Below are 12311 nucleotides of genomic sequence, written 5' to 3' on the forward strand. Positions count from 1 at the left end.
AATTTTTGAAATTTACACTTTTGCCCCCGTAAAAATCAAAATTACATTTTTGCCTCAAAAACTGAAAAATTATCCATAGACATATTTTTCATCCCTTATACTCATATCATTCTCCAATTTGTCAAATTTGATCTAAATTCTCTCAAAATCTCAAATTTTATCTGTGGGTGGAAAATTACGATTTTGCCCCTACACTCTAAAAATCATCGAAATTAAACTTTTTCACTGCCAAACCCTCAAATTATACTCCAATACTCAAATCATACTCCAATAAGTTAAATGGGGTGAAAAAAAATCTTTTTTCAAAATTCTCATTTTGTTCCCAAGTGACAAATGACCATTTTGCCCATTGATAGTGAAAATTTCGGTTTGACTCCAAATTGATCCTCGAACTTCGAATTACCATTTTGAGTCATCCCTAAACTGTGAAACTCTTAATTTCACGTCAAAATTCCTATTTGAACTAGTTCGAGGCTTAATCGACTTAATGGTACCATTAGGGGCAATATCGTCTTTTAACGATTCCTCGAACTTTCTAAACATGCAAACATTCTATTGAGCATGTAAATGACGTCGTAATTATTTTATAGAATAGGATTTGACATCATCACTTCTTAGTTATTCTTGAAAATATTTTTCTTATATTACACTTATTTGATTTGTATTTGAAAATCATTTTAAACATTTTAAAAGTGATCATTTGTCAATACTTGATTGAGTAAACTTTCTCAAGATTTGAACATTCATCATAGTCCTCTTGGAATTCTTCTTATAAGCTTTTGAAACAAGTTTATGATCCAAGGTCGACTATCAAGCTTCCATAGTCGGTTGTACATTTGGTTATAAGAAGAAATGCAATCTTAGTCAACTAGTGTTTCTCCATAGTCGACTACACTATTTCATACTTCACTTTCCAAAAATTTTTAAAGTCCAATTCACCCCTCTCTTGGACATTCTTGTTACTTGATTCATTGAGCTAACATTTCTAACATTTTTATTGCATTCAAATAAATCCCTAAACTTTTATTTTGGGTCAAATAAGCTCCTCACACTAACCATTAACTAACTTCCATTAGTCAACAATACAATCAACAATTTTTTATGTCACATCATCTTCCACATAACATATTGACATGTCATCTTGATGACATCAATGCTATGTGGTAAATGATGTGGCATAAAAAATTACTGACTAGGAATTGGGTTTTTTCCTTTTTATCCATCCAAATGTCTAAAAATTATTGATAAGGGATTTGAAACAAAAAATTTAAAATAAAAACATAATTGCTTCAAACTGATTGCCATCTTTTTTTAACTGATTACTATCTTCTTAATTGAATCCATTCTTCCTAACAAAAAAAAACATTCACTTTTTCCAACATTCCCTAAACCCAACGAGCATGTTTGGTTTGTGGAATAAAATAAAATGAAATAAAATAGGTATTCTGTGGCAAAGGGTAGAAATAGAATGAAAATGTTATGATGTAGTTTAGTTGATGGAATGGATTAAGGTAGGAATTGATATTATGACTTAATGCAATGTTTGGTTAGTAAAAGTAATTTTGAAATAACACAAGAATAGATGATAAAAAGACAATAATACCTTTTATTATAATATATGGTTATTTATTTTTATTTTATTTTATTTTAAAAATACTAAGAATTTATAATTTATTTAAAATATTAATATTTTTAAATATGAATATTTTATTTATGATTTAGATCTAATTTTGATTAAAATATTAATACTTTTAATTAATTTTTAAATTCAAAATATTTTATAATATATAATTAAAAACTTAAACTCTTTATTATAATAAGATTTATTTTCATCGAAAACAAAAATACTCTTTATATAATTTAGTAAAATTTATACCAAAAGACAAAATTAAGTAAATTTTTTCTTTTTTAATAGTTTAAATTTTATTCTCATTAAAACTTTAAAATTTTAATAATTTAATAATTTATTATTAAAGTATTAGTATAATTTTTTATTTTTTATTTATTTTCATTTTTACATATCAGCCTCATAATTTTCTTTAACACCAAGTTCACTGCATGCCTTAGCTCCAATCAAGGCTCAAGTTTCATGTTTTTTGATAATTCCAATAGGGTTGTGCATGGCCTTAGGACAAGTTGACTTCTTGGCTTTACAAACTGGAGGTTTTTAATAGTGTAATTTACCTTGAAACCAAAAGTTGATCCAATCGTCAACAGAGACTTTGCCTTGATCATCGTTTCTTTTGTGCAAAAAATGAAAGGCAACAAATAAGTATTCACAACTTTTGGGAAGAAATCTTCTCCTATTAACACTAACGCCAATCAATTCTTTAGTAAAAAAGATGACTTCATCATAAAACCAACCAAGAATAGGAAGACCACCAAATTTGTGCAAGTCCCATAATGATAAGGAAGCCTCTCCAAAAGCAGTATGAAGGGTGTTCGTGGTTGGACACCAATTCTCACAAAATGCTCGAATGACATCTTTATTACGATCATAAGTATATAAAGATGCATAAATAACATCGGCCATCTTCATATCATGTAAAAGCTTCTCATATCGAAATAAAACATCTTCAGTCCATTCCCAATATTTGGGGATATACTTAAATTCTCCATTGATCATGAAAGAACTTCCCCAATAAGCCTCACCAAAAATTATATGGCTTGCCAATGTGATAAATTCCTCTTGACTGACAGTTTTGTCATGAAGATAAGATTAGAGACATCGAGCTGTTGAAAAAGATTGTGAGATCTTGATTGGCTTAGCAATCCATTCCTCCAAAGTTGTAATAGCAATAGGTGGTTAAGATGCCAAAAAACGACCAATTATAGGTCTCGCCATGAGAAGAAACAATCCCTTCTTCATATCTTCATCTTTTTTCGAAAGAATGACAAGTTGGTTTTTGTAGTCCTTGAAGTATACCATGGTGATTCTAAATTGTATACTATTATAAAGAGCACCTCCCAAGGATCAACAAATGCTATTATAAAGAGCACCCTCCAAGGATAATAAATTGTGTGCTATTATAAAGAGTATCTCCCAAGGATCAACAAGTGCTATTATAAAGAGCACCCTCCTAGAATAATAAATTGTGTGCTATTTTGAAGAGCACCCCCCAAGGATCAACAAGTGCTATTATAAAGGCACCTTTCGAAGATAAAAAATTATATGCTATTTTAAAGAGCACCCCTCAAGGATCAATAAATGCTATTATAAAGAGTACCCTTTGAGGATAACAAATTGTGTGCTATTATAAAGAGCACCACTTTAAATTGCTGCAAATTTCTCCCACTTCAATTAAAACTTGCTTTGATTATAGGCTGATAAATTTAAGATTTAATTGTCAAAAGAATATCAAATTATTAGTCTAAAATAGTAATTTATAAAAAAAAATAAAAAAAGTGGAAGCAATAAAAAAAATCGTGGCAATGTGGATCTTTAGCATGGCAATTTGTGATTGTGATGTGTAGGAGGTTGACTAAGTATGGCATCTTAAAAAACCATGATGATATGCATGATTTCTTAGCTTGATTATAAGCTTTCAAGGTCGTAAGATACAATGGGAATTTGCATGGCAATTGTAACATGGCAAGAAACAATGGAAGTTGGCTTAATTCAAAGCTTGTAATGTAAGGTGGCAATATGATGGCTTAATGTGGCATGCTAAAGCATGGTGATATCCATGGCTTTCTTGATTCAATTATGAGCTTGCAAGGTGGCTTGCATGAATTTTAGCATGGCAGTTGAAACAAATGGTGGCTTGTATGATTTCGAGCATGGAAACGTGGCAAGATAAATCATAGTTAACATAATTTAGCATGGCAAGAATTAAAGAGCCAAGAAAAAATTTGCCATCGGTTTACCATATGAACTAGAAAGAAATAAAAATGCTTTTACCTCTAAGAAGCAGGAATTTTTTTTTTCACTTGGTGTTGAGATCTTGAATCTGTTGATCAGCAAGCAGAAGCAATCTCTGATATTTTGATGTGAAGAAAATTGACAAGAAAACTCTCTTTTTATAAAGTGAAAGAAAGAGTTCTAGTTGATTAAGGAATGCAATACCAATTACAATATACTTCTTTCAAAATTATAGTCTTATTGCAATATACTTCTTCAAATAGTTTTATTGCAATATACGTCTTCCAAGATCATAATTCTCTTACCTATGAGTAAGCATAATTCAAATTTAATTTGGATTGCAAGTATACCAAGGCACATTAAGATTCTAAGAAATCTTAGAAATTTTTTTTAAATTTCAAGACTTGTCCATTTGTCACATTCAAAATCATGTGTGAACAAGTCTTGAGGAGGCATTTGTAGAAGGAGAAAAATTATGAGCCAATTACGTGCCGCCACGTGGATTTAATGATGTCATAACCATGCAATTAATTATAAAATAATTAATTTATTGGTTGGATTATTTTAAATACATATAATTGAACCAATTCACCTATTAGTATATATTTATCCCTTGAGATAATTTGAAGATAATATTTAAATTGGATCAATTAAAAATTAGTTATTGGTCATCCAATTTGTCTCTAAATAAATCAAAGTAATTTAGAGATAATATTTATATTTTTGACCAATCAAAATTTAGTTATTGGTCATCCAATTATCTCTAAATAATTCAAGATAATTTAGAGATTATATTCATATTTTTTACCAATCAAAATTTAATCATTGGTCATTTAATTTATCTCTAATAATTATATTAATTTAGAGATAAAAATCAAATTGGATTATTTAATTTATCTCTAAATAAATTAAGATAATTCAGAGATAACTCCTAACTCCAGCCAATCAAAATTTAAGGACTCAAGGTCCGGCCAATCAAAACACTTTTAATGAATCATCATAATTTATCTCTAACTAAATTAAAATAATTTAGAGATAATTCAAAGAGACTATATTATCATCAAAGTCTCCCATCTAGCATTATAAATAGGGGGCTCCTCCAAGCCATTTGATTCATTCGGAAGCATTCAAAGATTGGGAGGCATTTGAAGATTGAGAGCATTTTAGAGATCAAGAAGTAGAAGATTTCTGAAGTGAAGATCAAGCGGTAGTGAAGTTCATGATTAAGATCAAGCGGCAACGAAATTCGTGATCAAGATCTCAAATGTTCGTGATCAAGATTAAGTTGTAAAGACCCTCGAAGCGAAGATATCAAGTGTTCGTAATCAAGATCTATGTCGTCAAGACCCTTGAAGCAAAGATATCAAGTGTTCGTGATCAAGATCAAGTCGTGAAGACCCTTGAAGCGAAGATTAAGCAAAGTTTGCATTCAAGACGAAGTACATGTTTGTGACTCTTGCAGTCGAAGTGAAGAAATTAATCAGAGGAATTTCCAGAGATTATCACTCATATCATCAAATATTTGTATTTGTCTCATAATTTTCAAGTCAAGAAATTTTGACGAGAAATTTGTGTGTACATATAGATTCAAGGAAAAAGAAGAGCATCAGATTTTTCTTATAGATTCTAGGTAAGGAAGAGAAGGATTTGACTTTCTTTTATTGTGGAACAACATTACATGTCTTTGCTAATTTTAGTATTATAAACATTGTGTATCTTACCTTTTTTCTTCCTTTTCTTAAAATTGTTTTTGGATATTCTCGGATTTTTGTACGCTAACTTTCAGTCAAACAATAATGGCTTTAATCGAACTAAAAAAGTTAGATTTAGTTATTTAGTAGGAATGATGGCTTCAATTAAGAAAATAATAATCAATTAAGACATAAGAGTAATTAGTTTAAAACAATTAGTTTTTTTTTATTTTAAATCCCTAATCAATAATTTTTAGACATTTGAAAAGGAAAAACTCTAATTCTAAATTAATAATTTTGATGCCACATCTTCTGCCACATGGCATTGACATTATTAAAATGACACGTCAACATGCCACGTGGTAGATGACATGGTATCAAAAATTACTAACTGCATTGTTGACTAACGGAAGTTAGTCAACAGTTAGTGAGAGGGGCTTATTTGACCTAAATAAAAGTTTAGGGGTTTATTTGAATGCAATAAAAGGAAATGGGTTAAATTGACTTTCTTGATATAATTTGAGGGCTTATTTGGGCATTTAGCCAATTATTTTCTATTATAAATCTTTTGATTGTTGATTAAGTTCAACATATTAGGTCTTAAAATTTTTAATTCTTATTCCTTTGCTTTTGGCCCTCCAATAAAAGTTGGTTGGGTCCGTCCTTACAGTCATTCCCAAAGGCACCCATATTGCTATGAGACTTACTTTCTTTGATTGGATTCTCCATTTGATTGTCGCACATATCATTCGACCCATAGGAACCAAATACTCTTCTACAAAGAGTGAGGTAATCTGGTTCATGTACCCTATCAAAAAAACCACCAAAGTGAAACTAGCCAAGTTTATATTTTTTTGATATGTTAAAGGTAGTTTATGGTATGGTGATTAGTGAGATCATTGATTTTCATCGCCTAAATACTAAATGTGATCCTCCTGCTTGTCACCCAATGCAATCCAAAGTCTTACCATTAAAAAAGTAGTAGAAAGCTTCAAAAACAGGTCAGACCTCCAATTTGATGAAATAACAAAAACAAAAGGACAAGACCATGAGCATCAAATAACAAACACGCATTAGAGAAGGGTCTCTTAAGAACCCAAGAATAAACTAATGCAGGAACCCGTGGTTTGAAAAAGAGAAAGAGCAGTGGAAGCAAGACATATTTCCAATCTAGTTTGCTATCACAACAAATAATCAAACTTCTCTCGACACACAGCGAACATATTCAGTAAAACCCAAATAAGAAATGTACAAGGCAAACCCCAAGGGGGCCACAAGCACCAATTTTTATACCAAATAAGTCAAATTACATCATATTTTTTGGACAAACATGTTGATTCCCTCTCTTGATTCTTTCCCTTGTCAAATATTTAATCTTTGCTTGCAAAGAAAGAGTTCTTCTCAATTCTTCCGATTTTCCCTATCTTGAATTTCCAATTCAAATGATTCTCCCTTTTCCGTTGTTAATTTTTTTTCTCTTTCTCTCTTAATTATTTTTGTTAATCTAGTTTAATTTAATATAAGGTTAGGGCCTTTTGGATTAAAAGTTGAAATGTTTCCACATCAAATTTTTTATCACATTAGCAATTGCCACCTCAGCATTTGCCGCATGCGTCAACACAAACTTGTTATCAATCCAATTAATGCCATGTCAGCATGATTATGCCACATCACACATAGTCAATGTCTTGTCAACTTAATTAAAATGTCACGTCAATATATTTAATTATTAAATTTAATGATGTTACAGTTAAGGATTGAAATTAACAAATTAAAAAAATACAAAGACCTAGTTTACAGAAATTATAGTACATGGACTAAATCCCTACATTTTACAAGGTATATAAACTAATTGTATAATTTAACCATAAGTAAATTTTCAATTGAATTAGTTCCACTTAAATTGCAACATCAAATTCCATCAAGATTATATTTTCCCGTTGATCATGACAAATCAAAATCATATTTTAAATATAAGTAATCTGAATTCTAGATCTATGTAATCCGATAATGAAATTAAATTTATTTAAAATCAACTCAAAAAAAATTAATTGGAATCTTGAATTTTAAATTCTAAATGGATTTCAAATGCATAAATTTGAAATTATCGTCCCTTATTGTGCAAAAGGGAAAGACATTTTCCATCCAAAAGAAATGGTACCACGCACTCGACCCCTTTCCCTACCCTTTCTCAAGTGCGATCAAGGAAAAATGGGTGAAGAATGAACTGAAGGTACGTAGTGGCATGCAATAAATGAAATCCAAGTTGCCATCCACCAGATAAAAGATCCGGCCAACATTATTTCCAGATTAGGGAAAAGCATTGTTAGATCAAGCAGAATACTTTTGTTTTGCGGTTAATTCAGCTACTAAAGCTCAAGAAAAGATATTCCTTCATCCATCAAGGCAAACTGCGTAAAATAAGGTTCCAATGGCATGAGATGTAGATTCACACGTCGGAATCCACCCATAATCATAGTCTAATCTCAACGCATCTACATATATTCCAAGACTACTTTGCATCCCCATTTGTATGAATTTTCACGGACAATGGAACAAATTAACTTTTGTTTTGCTTTCCTTGTCATGTTTGCAATGGCTCAACTTTTCGTGCAGAGATGGATGTGGAATGGGAAGCAAAAGCTCCTTAATTTCCTCCAAACTGCTGAATATGTGTAGTATAAATATATTACTATAATCTTTTAACATGAAATAGTTATTAAACATTCTTTTTCTGAAAATCAAAGAGAATATCATTGCAAAATTGGAATTATCCAGAAGGATAAGTCCCAAATCAAAGAAGTACATCTGAAAACAGAACCTTATAAACCAAAATACGAAAAGCAGGACCCAGCATGAAAACAGAAGAAAAGGAGAACCCACCCTTTGCAAGACATCAGCTAAATGATTGGCAGACCTTGGAGTATGAATAACAGAGTATTTAGCCCCTTTTTTCTTAAAACTAGAGATCATTATCAGGACATTTCACACAGGAAACAACATTGGCAGAATCCAATTCCATAAGTTTCTGTCAATTTCATTATAAGTTCATGAGTAGCAGCCCATCGAGATGCAGCAAACAGAGCAAAGGCTTCTTTGATCGCAAGAATCTCAACACGATTCGAGTCACCCACACCAATAGATTTTGAAAACAGAATTTTAACATGACCTCCATCATCACAAAAAACGCCTTCAATACCAGATTCTGCAAGACATCCCATCGCAACTCCATCAACATTAAAATATAAAATATAAAATATAAACACATAGGCTACATGAATTTAGTGCTAAATCTAACTGTTTCTTTATGAAAATATTAACTATGAAAAAATATAACAATGATAATTCGTAAGGTATATATAGTAGAGCTGTACATGGGTCGAGCTACACGTCTAGGTTTGAGATTCAGAATCGAATAAGATTTTTTAGGTCCAAATTGAAGAATAAAACAATTTTAATAAATAGTATATTTTTATTTAATTTTAATTACATAATATATTTAAAAATATTAATATAATTTTTTAAAAAACATTTTAATAATAAAAATAATTTAATGGACACGTCCGCTTTAAGTTGTCAAGGTATCATTCAGACCTAGTCCAACTCAACCCATAGACACCTCTAATATAATCGTACAATTTGATCTTTTCTTCAACGTGTGCGTTTTTTCTTGGATGAAATCATAAGTGGTAAATACAATCATAATCTAGCACTGCATCTCATATAAAAAATAATCAAACAGACAAACAAACTAACAAAATAACATATAATCTGATAAACTTAGCACAAAATTGCACCAAGCCTACGCATGGGGGGACTTAAACATGAGACCTCAATGGAAGGGGCGGAGGGTAAGCCAACCACGCATCCTCCCAACCCCCCCAAAAAAAATTGCAAATTTTTATTTATTATATATTTTTAAAGGTCCACTCAAAATAATTTTTTTATTTAATAATTAATATAAATAATAAATAATAAAACAACATCACAAACCTACTTAACTTTATCCTAATTTAAGTTTCTCTACACCTCTTTCTCTCTTACTTTTTCTTTTTCTCTTCTCTTTTGTGTCTTTTGATTTTTATTTCTCTTTTTTCGTAACTCACCACTAAAACACACCTCATTCTTCAAAAACGACTTATGAGCTTGTAAACTTGGACAAAGACAGATAGATACCACTCACCACCATTGTGTAAAATTAAAAAGAGGTAAAGTTTTATTTTATCTTTTTCTTTCTATTTATATTATTTAACTAGTTATATATTTAACTATTGTGTGAAATCCTATATTTCGTATATAACTATTTATATTTTATGCATTATAGTTTTATATTTAATATTTTAAGTTTAAATATAAATAAATAAGAATATTATATGTTGACTGCATTGCTTTTTTTTTCAAGTTTGATTAAAATATGAGTAAGTTGAAAACAATTGACAAATTTTTTAAAAGAAAAAAGGTAGATTGTTTAAATGATTCTCCTACATTTGAGCCATCAAGTCTTAATACTTCAACTTATGAACAAGAGTAGTGTGAATCAAAACGTCTAAGGCTCAATCCTAAAGAAATTGATGCTTTTCATATAGAACCTGATCTTGGATTCCGACCAATGATATGGGAATTTCTTATCAATCAAATGGATGAAATTCGTGGTCTTATTTCAAATGTGGGTCATGTCAACCCACTCTTAAGACATATCCTTTATCAGATGATGATCATCCTCGTCGTTTTCAAGCTTCTTGGTTTGAATTATATCCTTCTTAGTTGGAGTATTCTTGTGACAAAGATGTTGTATGTTGTTTGCCATGCAACCTTTTTAGTAAGAACACCTCAAATCGTCCAGGTTTAAATGCATTTATTGAAAAGGGTTTCAAAAGTTGGAAGAAAGTAAATAGTGGAGAAAATTGTCAACTTTTGAATCACGTTGGGAAAAATCCAAATTCCCCACATAATGTTGCTATAAAATTTGTGAGGGTTTATTGAAAAAATCCCAACATATTGATAGGCTTATCAAAAGACATGCATCAAATGAGATATTGAATAATCAGCTTAAGCTCAAAGCTTTTATAGATTGTGTTAGACGGTTAACTTTTCAAGCTTGTGCATTTAGAGGTCATGATGAAAGTCCATCCTCAAAAAATAAAGGAAATTTCATTGAAATGCTGAAATTGTTAAGATCTTACAATGATAAAGTTCATAAGCTTGTCTTGGAAAATGCTCCACGAGTTGCTAAGTACACATCCAATGATGTTCAAAAGGAGATTTTGTATATTTTGGCTAATATGGTGAGAAATTCAATTAGAGGGGAAGTGGGAAATGCTAAGTTTTGTATTATTATTGATGAAGCTCAAGATGAGTCTTAATAAGAGCAAATGGCTATTATTTTGAGATTTGTTGATGGTGATGGTTTTGTTTAAGAACCTTTTTTTGATATTGTACATGTTAGTGATACTAGTGCAATGACTTTCAAGAAAGATTTAGTGTATGTTCTTTCTCATTATAACCTTCAAGTTGAAAGTACTCAAGGTTAAGGATATGATGGTGCTAGTAACATGCGTGGTGAATGAAATGGTTTACAAGCTTTGGTGCTTAACGATTGTCCATACACATATTATGTGCATTGTTGTGCTCACAGATTACAATTAGCATTGGTTACAACATCTAGAGAAGTAGTGTCAAGCTTGGCTCTACAATATGTTTATTATGCCATTCCTACATAAGAATGCATGTTTGCTTACTTGGATACCTTGAAAATTGTTAAAAGACGGCAATGTACCAAATGGTACAATTAAGTTGAATTAAGCCTCGAACTAGTCCAAATAGAGATTTTAAGATGAAATTGAGAATTTTAAAACCCCAGAATAACTTAAAATGGTGATTCGGAGTTCGAAGACTGATTTGGAGTCAAATTAGAATTTTCATGACCTAGGGGCAAAATGATCATTTTGCCACCTGAGGTTAAAATTGGAATGTTGGAAGAAGTTTTTGACCAAGATTGACCATTTAGAGCATAATTTGCGTTTGAGAGGTGAAAAATTTTAATTCTGACATTTTTTCCAGCACAAGGGGCAAAATAGTCATTTTGCCGTCCAAGGGCAAAATTGGAATTTTTCACTACCCAACACTTATCCAGCACATGAATTTCACCCATTATTATTATTATGGATAATTGAGGAATTTTAAATGGTGGAGAGAGATTGCTTAATGAGTAAGTATGACACATGGGCCAATGGAATGGTGACATGTGTCAAATTTTCATCCATTTATAATTGGCTTTAGAAATCAGCACATAAACCCTCTCAGCTCATTTCTCTTGGTCTGCCAAAGGAAGAAAAGGGAAGAAAAGAAGAAGAACAAAACCCTAGCTAAGAAATTCAAGAGAAATTCACCAAATTTCAAGAAATCAAGCCATCAAAGGTGAAATTTTTTTATTCTAGCTTGTGATCTACCTTTCCTATGCATTATTTTGTATTTTCCATGGTTGAATCACAAGATATCATGAAGGATAGTGTTCTGATCAAACCTTAGGAGAGAGAATTTGTTGATGAATTTAGTTAGAAAACATGTTATTCTAGTGTTTTTAGTTGTTTGGTGATGTGTAGTATAAAAAGCAAGCAAGAAAAATTCATGTTCTTACATTACCTTCATTGGCCGAATGTTCCATGTGGAATATTGATGATGAATTTGATTGAATTTCAAGTGATTTGATTAGTAATGAATGATTTATGGTGTGAGAATCAAGCATGAAAAATTATATT

This window comes from Theobroma cacao, chromosome 3, assembly GCF_000208745.1.
Source record: "Theobroma cacao cultivar B97-61/B2 chromosome 3, Criollo_cocoa_genome_V2, whole genome shotgun sequence".
Taxonomy (NCBI): Eukaryota; Viridiplantae; Streptophyta; class Magnoliopsida; order Malvales; family Malvaceae; genus Theobroma; species Theobroma cacao.